This window comes from Pteronotus mesoamericanus, unplaced genomic scaffold (assembly GCF_021234165.1).
Source record: "Pteronotus mesoamericanus isolate MK-2021 breed Mesoamerican mustached bat unplaced genomic scaffold, CSHL_Meso_final contig_2, whole genome shotgun sequence".
Classification (NCBI taxonomy): Eukaryota; Metazoa; Chordata; class Mammalia; order Chiroptera; family Mormoopidae; genus Pteronotus; species Pteronotus mesoamericanus.
In genome coordinates, this window is record NW_026555084.1 from 6,349,287 (window position 1) to 6,359,305 (window position 10,019).

General features: G+C 37.1%; 1 non-coding gene across 1 annotated transcript; it reads left to right on the plus strand.

Moving 5' to 3' along the window:
- Positions 1-9,169: 9,169 nt before the first annotated feature.
- LOC129066791 (U6 spliceosomal RNA) lies at positions 9,170-9,272 on the plus strand. The gene has a single exon (XR_008528728.1). It is a non-coding gene; the product is annotated as a U6 spliceosomal RNA (small nuclear RNA).
- Positions 9,273-10,019: the final 747 nt, after the last annotated feature.

The window sequence follows — 10,019 nt, forward strand, 5'->3', positions numbered from 1 at the left end:
AGAAACGCTAGAGGAAATGGAAAAATGTCACCTGGCACCATCACTCCCCATACTTGCGCTCCAAACCCCACATGGCGAGCTTCGCTTGCCTAAATACAGTTGATTGAACTGTGGCTGGATTTGGTGGACACTGCACAAAACTAGGTAAGTAGAAAAATTTCCTCTGGACAAACTGGAGTATTCCAGGAAACCCACTTGATATACTGACACGACTTGAGAACATTCACTTACACAGCAAGTATTTAAAGATCTGCTATTTGCTAAGGACTGTGCTAGGCGCTGTGGATACAACAGCAAAGCAGCGATGCCCAAACCAGGTTATTTTTGAAGGGCCTGCATAAATCTAAGAATCTGATATCTAGACACTCTCCTCATGGGGAGGGGGTACAAAGCAGCACATTCAAATATGTCTGTACATCGCAGGGGAGTTACAGATCTTCCAAAGACAATGCACACACCCAGGGTGTATACGTGTAGCCATCCTACTAATTCCATTGCCCTCTGTCCCAAGCAGTAATCTAACATGCTGCTGTATTTTGCCTTCTTGCATTTAAATTAATCCCAGGTTATCATCTGGACAGAAGTCTCTTGATTAGAACAGGCTACAGAAGAAGGCTCTTAAAGGTAGAGCAAGAGGACAGGTGATCTCAACCCCCACCCCTAATCTTAGAGAGCTTCCCGATGTAGCTCACGGACAGTTAATACATTAGTTCCATGTAGTTTTTAGAAGCCCTCCCTAACTGGATTAATCAACTTAGATCACTTTCTATTTCAAAGGTATTACACATTTAGAATACTTCTGCATTTTCAATATGTAGATAACAAGCCATGTATGATGCAGAATTTGCAGGAGGAATCAAGCTTGAGGGGTCCAATTCCACATAGAAAGGGAACGCGAGCTTAACATTGAAAATACTTGTTTGCACAAAGGACACTTGGATGTTTTTCTAATTAATTACCCTGCTCCCACTTGCTTTACGTATTATAATTCATGGATTACTGGACTTCATAATTGAGTAATATGCAGATGTCACCTGGAGGTGCTAAACCAATTCTCCTACTTGGAATTGCCTGTCTAAATAAGAATGACACCAACTTTAGCATTTTCTCTTTGATTAGAGACCCTATAGATCTGCAGTCGCCTCCATGTAATATAAATCAATAAAGAATAATTTTCCAGGCAGTAAATCAATTGTCAGTTCACAGGCCCTAATACCCTTGTGCAGGATTTATTGAAAAAATGAATGGCAGGCTTGTTAGGAGATGTACAGCATACTTTATAGGGACCTAACCATGTAAACCCCAGATTATTACATTCACTGCAGTGAAGAATCCAACAGGAATAACCCTCTCCTTTCCATGGTGCACACACTTAAGTGGATAGAAATGAGAGAAAGATATATCGGGACCGGGAGAGAGTGTGTCAGACTGGGGGACACTGTAACCCTTTGCTGGGACTTTCTGCTCTCAGGGTGTCATGGACGAGAAGAGTTAATATTTAATCTCTGCCATCCAATAGTTATCCACCAGCGACATGGGGTTTCTGAGTTCTTGGGATGTGTCTGGTCCAAACTGAGATGTTCCATAGTCTAAAATAAATGTTGGATTTCAAAGACTCAGTGTAAGACAACAAAATATAAAATATCACATTAATTATGTTTACAATGATTATATGTTAAAATGGTAATAATTTCATTATAATAGGTGAAATAAAAATCTATGAGTAAAATTAAGTTCAACTCTTTCTTACCCAGAAAATTTTAAGTTACATATGTACTTTATATACTATTTCTATTGTATAGCTTTGTAAAGTGGCTCAGACGACTGATTGAAGATCATATCATGGTTCTCCAACAGTGAACCAGCAAATCCTCAGTTGAGTGAGGGAATGACAAAATGAGACTCCACTTTGCAGAGGGATGTAATACATGGGTCCTCAGAAAAAGTGGGGAGGAGACATTCGGATGTTCATGGACGGTAAGGGAGGACTGCAGGTTATATGGTAAATATTACTATTTACAGCATTTGGCAAACGACACTGTAGAATCTGAAAGAAGAGAAATTTCCAGATCCATGAATGGCTCCATAACCAGATTCCAGCTAATGAGAGGTACAAGGAAGGGAAAGCCAAGAAAAGTTTAATTAATGCCCTACAAAGATATTTTAAGTTGGTGTCAAATTTTATCTTTGCTTCAATAGTTCCAAGCAGTCTCATTTATTATTAGATGCCCTGAATCTTACATAAGGCCTGACTCTAGAACACAATAACTACTTTGCAAAATGAAAAAATAAATGAAATATTAAACGGGGGCAGGGAGAACACCTAATCTACCAACTGCACTAAACGAGAAATGCCCACGAAACAAAGTGGAGAGATCAGACGTCCAGACAATGAAGAAGGAATTAATGAATAAAGGTGGAGAATGAAGATGGAGAAGTGTTTAGACATAAGAGTAAGGAAAAGTTTAAACGCATAGTAACATTAGTGATTCTTAAATCACTAGAAGGTCAACAAGGATTGCAAGATGTAGAATGTGGTAGGGCCTAGGGCAGTTTATACCCTTCTGTGGCTAGGGGAGGTAAGTCATGGCTTCCTGAATCTCCAGTTTTGGATTTGTATAATGAACCTTCGGAATGAATTCTAAAATTCCAGTAATCTGTAATATCAACAATGTGGGAAAAACAAAGGATGCAACTGACGATTCCCAAATCCTCAGGAAGTCCTTTGATAGATTTAGCATCTAGGAGACAATGCATGTAAACCTCAGTGCTTCTCAGCCAGGGGTGATCTTGCTCCCCGGGGGTGTTTGACAATGTCTGGAGATGTTTCTGATTGTCACTACTTGCGAGTACTGCTGGCATCTAGTGGTAAAACCAGAAATGCTGTCGAGCATCCCACAATGCACAAGAAAGCACCCCAAAAGGAAGAATTACCTGGTGCAAAATGTCAACAGTGCAATGTTTCTAGAGCGATGCAGAAATAGCATTTACAGAAGCCAATAAGGGTGGCGGGGGCCAAGAAAATACCAGAAATGCCCACGTGCTGCACTGGTTAAATAAAATAGCTTGTATAAACCTTGGACTTTAAAAGAAAAGTGAAATAACACCTAAATAAATTATTCACCCCTGGCTGTTCTATCTCAATATCACTTCAGAAGTTTTGCTAGAACTCCTCTTAAGAAATCATCTCTAAGAAAATGAGAAAAATAATTCAAATTTATATGGGAGATATACGAGCATTTTATGCAGAGGAAGTAAAAATTATGCTTTCTTCTATTATGAGTAAAAAGACTTGTCATAAATTTAGACTGGGTTCATTTCTTTATGCGTAATAAAGCCTGAACACAAGCACCTGAAGAAAAATAGATAGAAAATGTACCCATTAAAATATTTACCCTTCCAAGTAACCTAAAGTGGTAAGAAATATAGGCTTAATTATCTCCGATTTCCAGCTAGCACAGGAATTTTCAGTCCTACTATCCTTGAAAAATAGAGAACACGTTCAATACCAAATTTAAATCTACTGCTTTAAAAATGCCTTCCTTTGGGCAGCAGACTATAACCAAGCATTCTATACCACCATGAGTTTTAGAACATTAATGATATAAAATATGCTTTAAAGATAGATTCATGATTTATAATAATTGCAACACTCAGAAACTAATAGCCAGAAGCATTTGACTTTTACCTTCAAATATCCTAACTCAAATCCAGTTAAAATACTGTCCGAATCGGCCTAAGAGCTCTTAGAGTAAAATGTTTGAAACGATCATAGTTTTTTAAAAAGAACTCTGCTATTATGTTCATGTTTGATTTGTTACTCTTCCTAGGTAACATACATTTATTTTGTTAGGAATACATTAAGAATGTACTTCAACAGAATTCTAGTGGTAATATTTTCAGAGACCCAAAGCTGCAAAGCATATACAGGCATATGGCTGGGAGGGAGGGGAAGGTGAGGGTTAGGGGGACTTTTTGGAGTGTCTCACCTCCTGAGGCTGCCATAACCAAGTACTATAATGCCCTACAAAGGCTGTGAGGCTTAAAAGAATAGGAATTTACTCTTTCACAGTCATGGTAGCTAGAAGCCTGGAATCAGGAAGGTGTCAGCAGGTCTGGCTCCCTCTGCAAACTCTCAGGAACGGCCTGTGCCCTGCCTCTAGCCTAGCTCCTGGTAGCTGCTAGCACTCCTCACCACCCCTTGGCTTGTGGCAGCATTAACCCCAGGGCCAGCCTGCACCACTCCGTGGTCTTCCTCCATCTCTCCCTGCCTCCTGTGTGTCCATGTGTCTCTCTGTGTGCCTTCTGCTCTTACAAAGACAGCTGTCATCAGCTTTAGGTCCCTTCCTAACTTCAGGATTTTATCTCTAGATCCTTAACTAATTACATCTGCATTTCTATATCCAAAAGTAATATAGCTGCAAAGACCCTGTTTCCAAAGGTCACATTCTGAGGTTCTGTGTGGACATGAGATTTGGGGCAGGTACCAGCCTACTCACTATGCTCACCATGTCTCGTTTGTGGTCCACCACATTGTTTAAACAACAGTCTGTCTGTGTCTCCCTCTCGTATATTCCTCATGGCTCCAAGCCTGGAATTATGTACAGATAACTTTTACCAAGGACCCATTGTCTCATCTATAAAATGGCATTGGGAAAGAATCAAGACTGACTTAGAACAAAGTGGTCCATGTACCGGTTTGGGCTTTTTCAAAAACTACCTGGGAATGTTAGAAAGTTAAGAAGTGATTTAACTTCTTAATGTCTGTGTTATCAGGAAGATAAAATGAATTAACCATAATATAAAGTACCTGGAGTATGATCCTGGCTCTTTCACAGAAGAACTATTTGACTCCAGACAAATTATTCAATTTCCCTTAATCGCAACTCCCTTATTTCTGAAACCAGAATCATGTATTGATGAATGATAAAATAAAAATCCTGTATATGAATATGCCTACCGCAGGAGAGTCGGTGGTTAACCTAATGACAGGTTTTGTTTGGCCAGAACAATGGACTTTACTTTTCACTTGAAGTTCAATGACTTTCAGCAGAGAAGAAAAAATATAATCACTTGGCCATAGGCTCCATTCTTCACTGCCTTAAAATGGGTTTATCTATCCTGGGGAGACTTTGCGTTTGTTAGCACCGTGCAGATACACAGCAAATATTCAGTCAACGAGGGTGACAACAGAGGCTTCCTGCCCCAGAACTGGCTGAGTAACTCAGCCTCAGGGAATCATTCCTACGCAGAGGGAGGCAAATTTCTATTATTTAAAATAACTCCATTTCTGGTAAGTCCTTTCTTCTATTTCCTTAAGTTTTATTCATTGACCTTAATTTTTACTCTGAAGACAATATTAATTAAATCTAACCCTGCACCTAGTCAACTGTCTTTCATTTACAGGAACACATCTGTTGTGACTCCCCAATGCATGAGATCATTTCTATGACAGCATCCAAAGGCATAATTGTAAATTACAATTAGTATACATCATTGAATTATCTATCTCACCACAGTCGAAAGATTGTCCAAGGAAATTTTTGTGTCATGAGATGATGGTATTTCAAGCTTATGAACAGTCAGCTCTCCTTTAATTTCTGGTCTTTGTGAGATAAGATAGGAAAACCCAATTAGTAACTCCAAATGTTTACAGGAAAAAGGACAGCCATATAGCCTTGTGCAAAATTAACAAGCCTTCTCCTTTGTCTACTTTACTTGGGCCCAAGGTTCATGGAATTAGAGTACTGAGCAATTTTCCTTCTCTTTTTTTCTTCTTACAATCATAATTTTTAAGCCAGTCTTAACCCTCGGATTCAGTAATAGGATGCATCAATAGTAAGCTTTCCCCGCAACCCTCTCAGCCCCCGCCACCTTAAGGTTGGGAGCCACACTGAAGATGCTAACTTCAAACTATGGACCGATGGTCAGATGTCAGGAACCTAGGGAATTGGACAGGGGCTCTGTATCAGCCTTGGTGTTCCTGATATTTAGAAAGCATGAAAAAAATAGCGATCATCTTGGACAGCAACTTCTCACGTGAAGGCTGTATGGCCAAGCGATATAGTCTGCTCTCTGCAACAGTTACAGGAATTCTGTAAGGTCTGAAATGCTAAGATCCTTATTTTACTGGCTACAAAAAAAAAAATAAACAAAAATAAAAGAAAAAACACTACTTTCTGGCACCAAACCCTTGCTATTTAGGCCATGTAGAAGTTCATTCTCTTTAAAGTTATGGCAATCCAAAGTACCTAAAATGCCCTATATATTAACTGTTGGCGCTGGGAAAGACAAGAACACCATTGTCAGTAATTTCCAAAGTAATAGTCTTCTAACTGTTAGCAAAAGTCTTCGAGGTTAGTTGGGTAATGCTAACCTATCAATTACAAATTTAGAAAACAGATTCTGGTGTGGCCATACGGTTTCTAAGTTAATTTGTCAAAAACCTACATAAAAACTACATGTGCATTGTATACAAATACAGCAAAGCAGGAGAAAAAGGGATAAAAATCACTTGGAATCTCAAACATCAGAGATAACAGATGGCGAAAGTTGGGATTTTGCATAGTACCTTTCAGACAATCAGACTTATGACAATGGAAAGTAAGGCGATTATCGACCCCATATGGCATGATTACAGTTCTCTTCAAGGCAGCATTTTGCACAGCTATTCGGTCCAACAGGACGTTCTGCCTTCAGGTCAGCCTTGAGAATTTTTCCTGCACTGCTGAGCTGAATATACTCTCCAAAATTCCTGACCCTTGTTACCATACAATTCCTCATACATTTAAAATGGCTAGAAAATTAGTCTACATATATCCACATTTTATTATATATATTAACTAAATTAATATAATTCAACCTTAAATTTCCTCATGTTTAAGAAATCCAGCTCAATAAAAATGAATTTTCTCCAACTTGATGTTTGATACTCAATGCATTTATTTAACTTTTTAGAACAAGAGATCCTCATTAGGCAAATGTAATCAAATACATTTAAGAGATTTTAAAAGATTAAAATAAGTGCATAGTCATAGTAACTTTTCTGAAAGAAATAGAAATAAAAAATATATTTTAACCAAAATCATTCCTCAGTTCCAGTGTGCTGATGAGTTGTAAAAGTGCCGAAGGGTGAAATTAAAGAATTAAAACAAGTGACTTAAAAAGATGGTAATTGTAGTTATAGGCTCTTAGAAAATTATTCATCTTCAGTTCAAAACTTTCAGTGCATGATTCAAGGAGAAAATGAATCAAATCCAAAATTTCTGACAAAAATGCTCAGAACTAGAACTAAAAGAAAATTCTTTCACACGTTGAAAAGAAACTACAAATAATCTGCAGCTAACATTGTTCTTAATGGTAAATAAAATGCTCTCCACCTCACATGAGTAATAAGACAAGGACATCCACTCTCACTATTTCTAACCAGTTCTATTCAACATTACACCAGAGGTTCTGGGAAGTGAAATCAGGAAAGGAAAGAAATAAATGCATCAAGATTGGAAAGGAACTAATAAAACTCTTCACTCACAGCCAACATGACAGTCTACATAGAAAATCCAATGAAATCTACAAAAAGGTACTAGAACTAATACATGAGTTTACTAAGGTGCAGATAAAAGATCAATATGTAAAACCAATTGTATATCTACCTTCTATCAACAATTCATCACAATTTGAAATATTTTTAAATACCATTGATACTTGAATAAACATTTCTCTCATGAGTACATAGAGATGCCAACAAACATATGAAAAGATGGTCACAATCACTAAGCATCAGGGAAATGTAAATTAAAACCACAAAGAGATAATATATTAATTTTTAGAAATTAAACCAAAAAGAGAAAAAAATTCCTACACAAAGTTAACTTAACAGAAGTATTATAATCAACATCTGGGAATATGCCAGGGCTACATTAAAATGCAATAATAATTTTTTAATTGATGAGACTATTGAAAAGTTAGAGTTTATTTATACTTATTTTTTAATTATTCAATAAGAAACACCTGCTTTATCTAATTAGAGCTTTATAAATCCTGCTATATTAATAAAAGGCTTATTTTTTAAGAAATCAAAATCTTGTTTTACAGCTTGACAATTATAATATTTTACTCTTGACTTCTGGTTATTAGCATATATTTCATAATTTTCATAGAAGTTTGGAAATGCAATTCTAATTTATGTTTTTTATTTTTAAGATTTATTGAGTATTTCGTATCAGGGGAAATCTGAAGTACAAGCACCTGACATTTTTAAATATGTCTTATACTTTAACATAGGTAATTCAATTTACATGTTTAAAACCATCAGTCAGTGTAAACTGAATACAAACAAATCTTGCCTCTTCTCGCCATATTTCCTTATTTTATGTAGACAGAAAAATGGTTATGCAGTGCATAAGAAAGCTTCTCAAAGGTAAAATGTAGCTCTCTTATAAATTTCCATGTATTTAATATGTAATTTTTATATGAAATATTGTGAGCTAGAAGCTATAGAGCATACTCAGTGGTATACAATATATTCTCTGCCCACACAGAGTTTATAATCTAATAGAGGAAATAAAAACACATAAGAGTAAAGTCTATAGAACAGATAAAAATTAGTAATGTAATTAAGCTGCCAATCAGTAATTTCTGCAAGTTCAGAGGAGCTAATGTGGTTTGGGATGGTTTCCAGATAGGGGATGAAACTTTATCACATTTTATCATAACTTGCCTGTTCACTCGTCAGATTCCCTGTTACAACATCAGCTCCTGTGCTGTTATAAGCTGAACACTAAAGACATAGGTGCCTAATTCAATCCCTGCACATAGCAGGCACCCACTACATTGTTGATTAGTAATATGCGAATAACTCAGCAAATCTTAAAGGATTTAGGCATGTAAGATTTGAAAACACAGATAAAAGCAATCCAATTTCTGGCAGAGCTAGTGGTGTTAAGCCAAAGCACATTGTTGGAAAAGCAAGAGTGGGCAGGCCAACGTACTTGGAGGACAAGATGCAAACAGAACAATCAGATGAAATAGAATTGAAGTGGTTAAATACAACCCCAGATGAGACTGAAGGAATAACATCAGTAAGCGGCCAAAGAAGACCTAAGCCAGGGTATGGACAGTGAAGAAGGGAACTAGTTGTAACTAATTTTCATTAGAAAGGACAAGCTGTGTTCACCTTGGTAACAGATACAAAAACTGGAAAGACACAGAGAAGATTAGCTTGGACCTTGAGCAGGGATAACATGTAAAGTCATGACATGTTCCATATTTTCTGTAAAAAAGAACTTCCAGCACGTTCTGACTGAGTTGAGGGGGAACATAAAGCGTGGAAAGTCGGGATATCCACATCTTCCTGTGTAGGTGACAGAAATACAGTGGGCGCCTTTTCAACATAGGATGGGAGATAAGTATTGACAGAAAAACTATGTTTTACTATCAAACATAGACTTGTACACATGGAACAAGAAACTTCAAGGAGAAAATGTGAAATTTTAAGGCAGACAATTGGAGAAATCAGAATTAGGTGTATTTTCTCATAGAAAACATAAATCAGAGCTTTTGGCTCAGTCCAGGAGAATAGATCTGAGAATAGTAATATCCATAACAATGAAGAAAACTGGAAATAAACGAAAAGACGATGACTACTGGAAGAAAAATGAAGATACCCAGGATGCCACAGCACCTAGGAGGTCAAAGGGTGGTCTTTAGGTAGGGTTTGATCATGGTGCTGATACCACCAGAAGGTTAAAGAGAAAGAGCTGACCTCCACAGAAGACAGTGGTAACCTGTAAGGATACCATTCAGGGGTGAACACTGGGTTCCTAATTTTAAAGGAGAACAAACAGTGAAGAATTTGAGCAACATAATATGTATATAGTACTGCCTTGAGAAGTATAATAAAACAGAAAATTTTAGTGCTTAGAGATAACAGCAGAAAAAATTGGAGAAGAGTGTGTGTGTAAAATCAGTGTATGTGTGTGTGTGTGTGTGTGTGTGTATAAAATTAATGTGTATCTGTG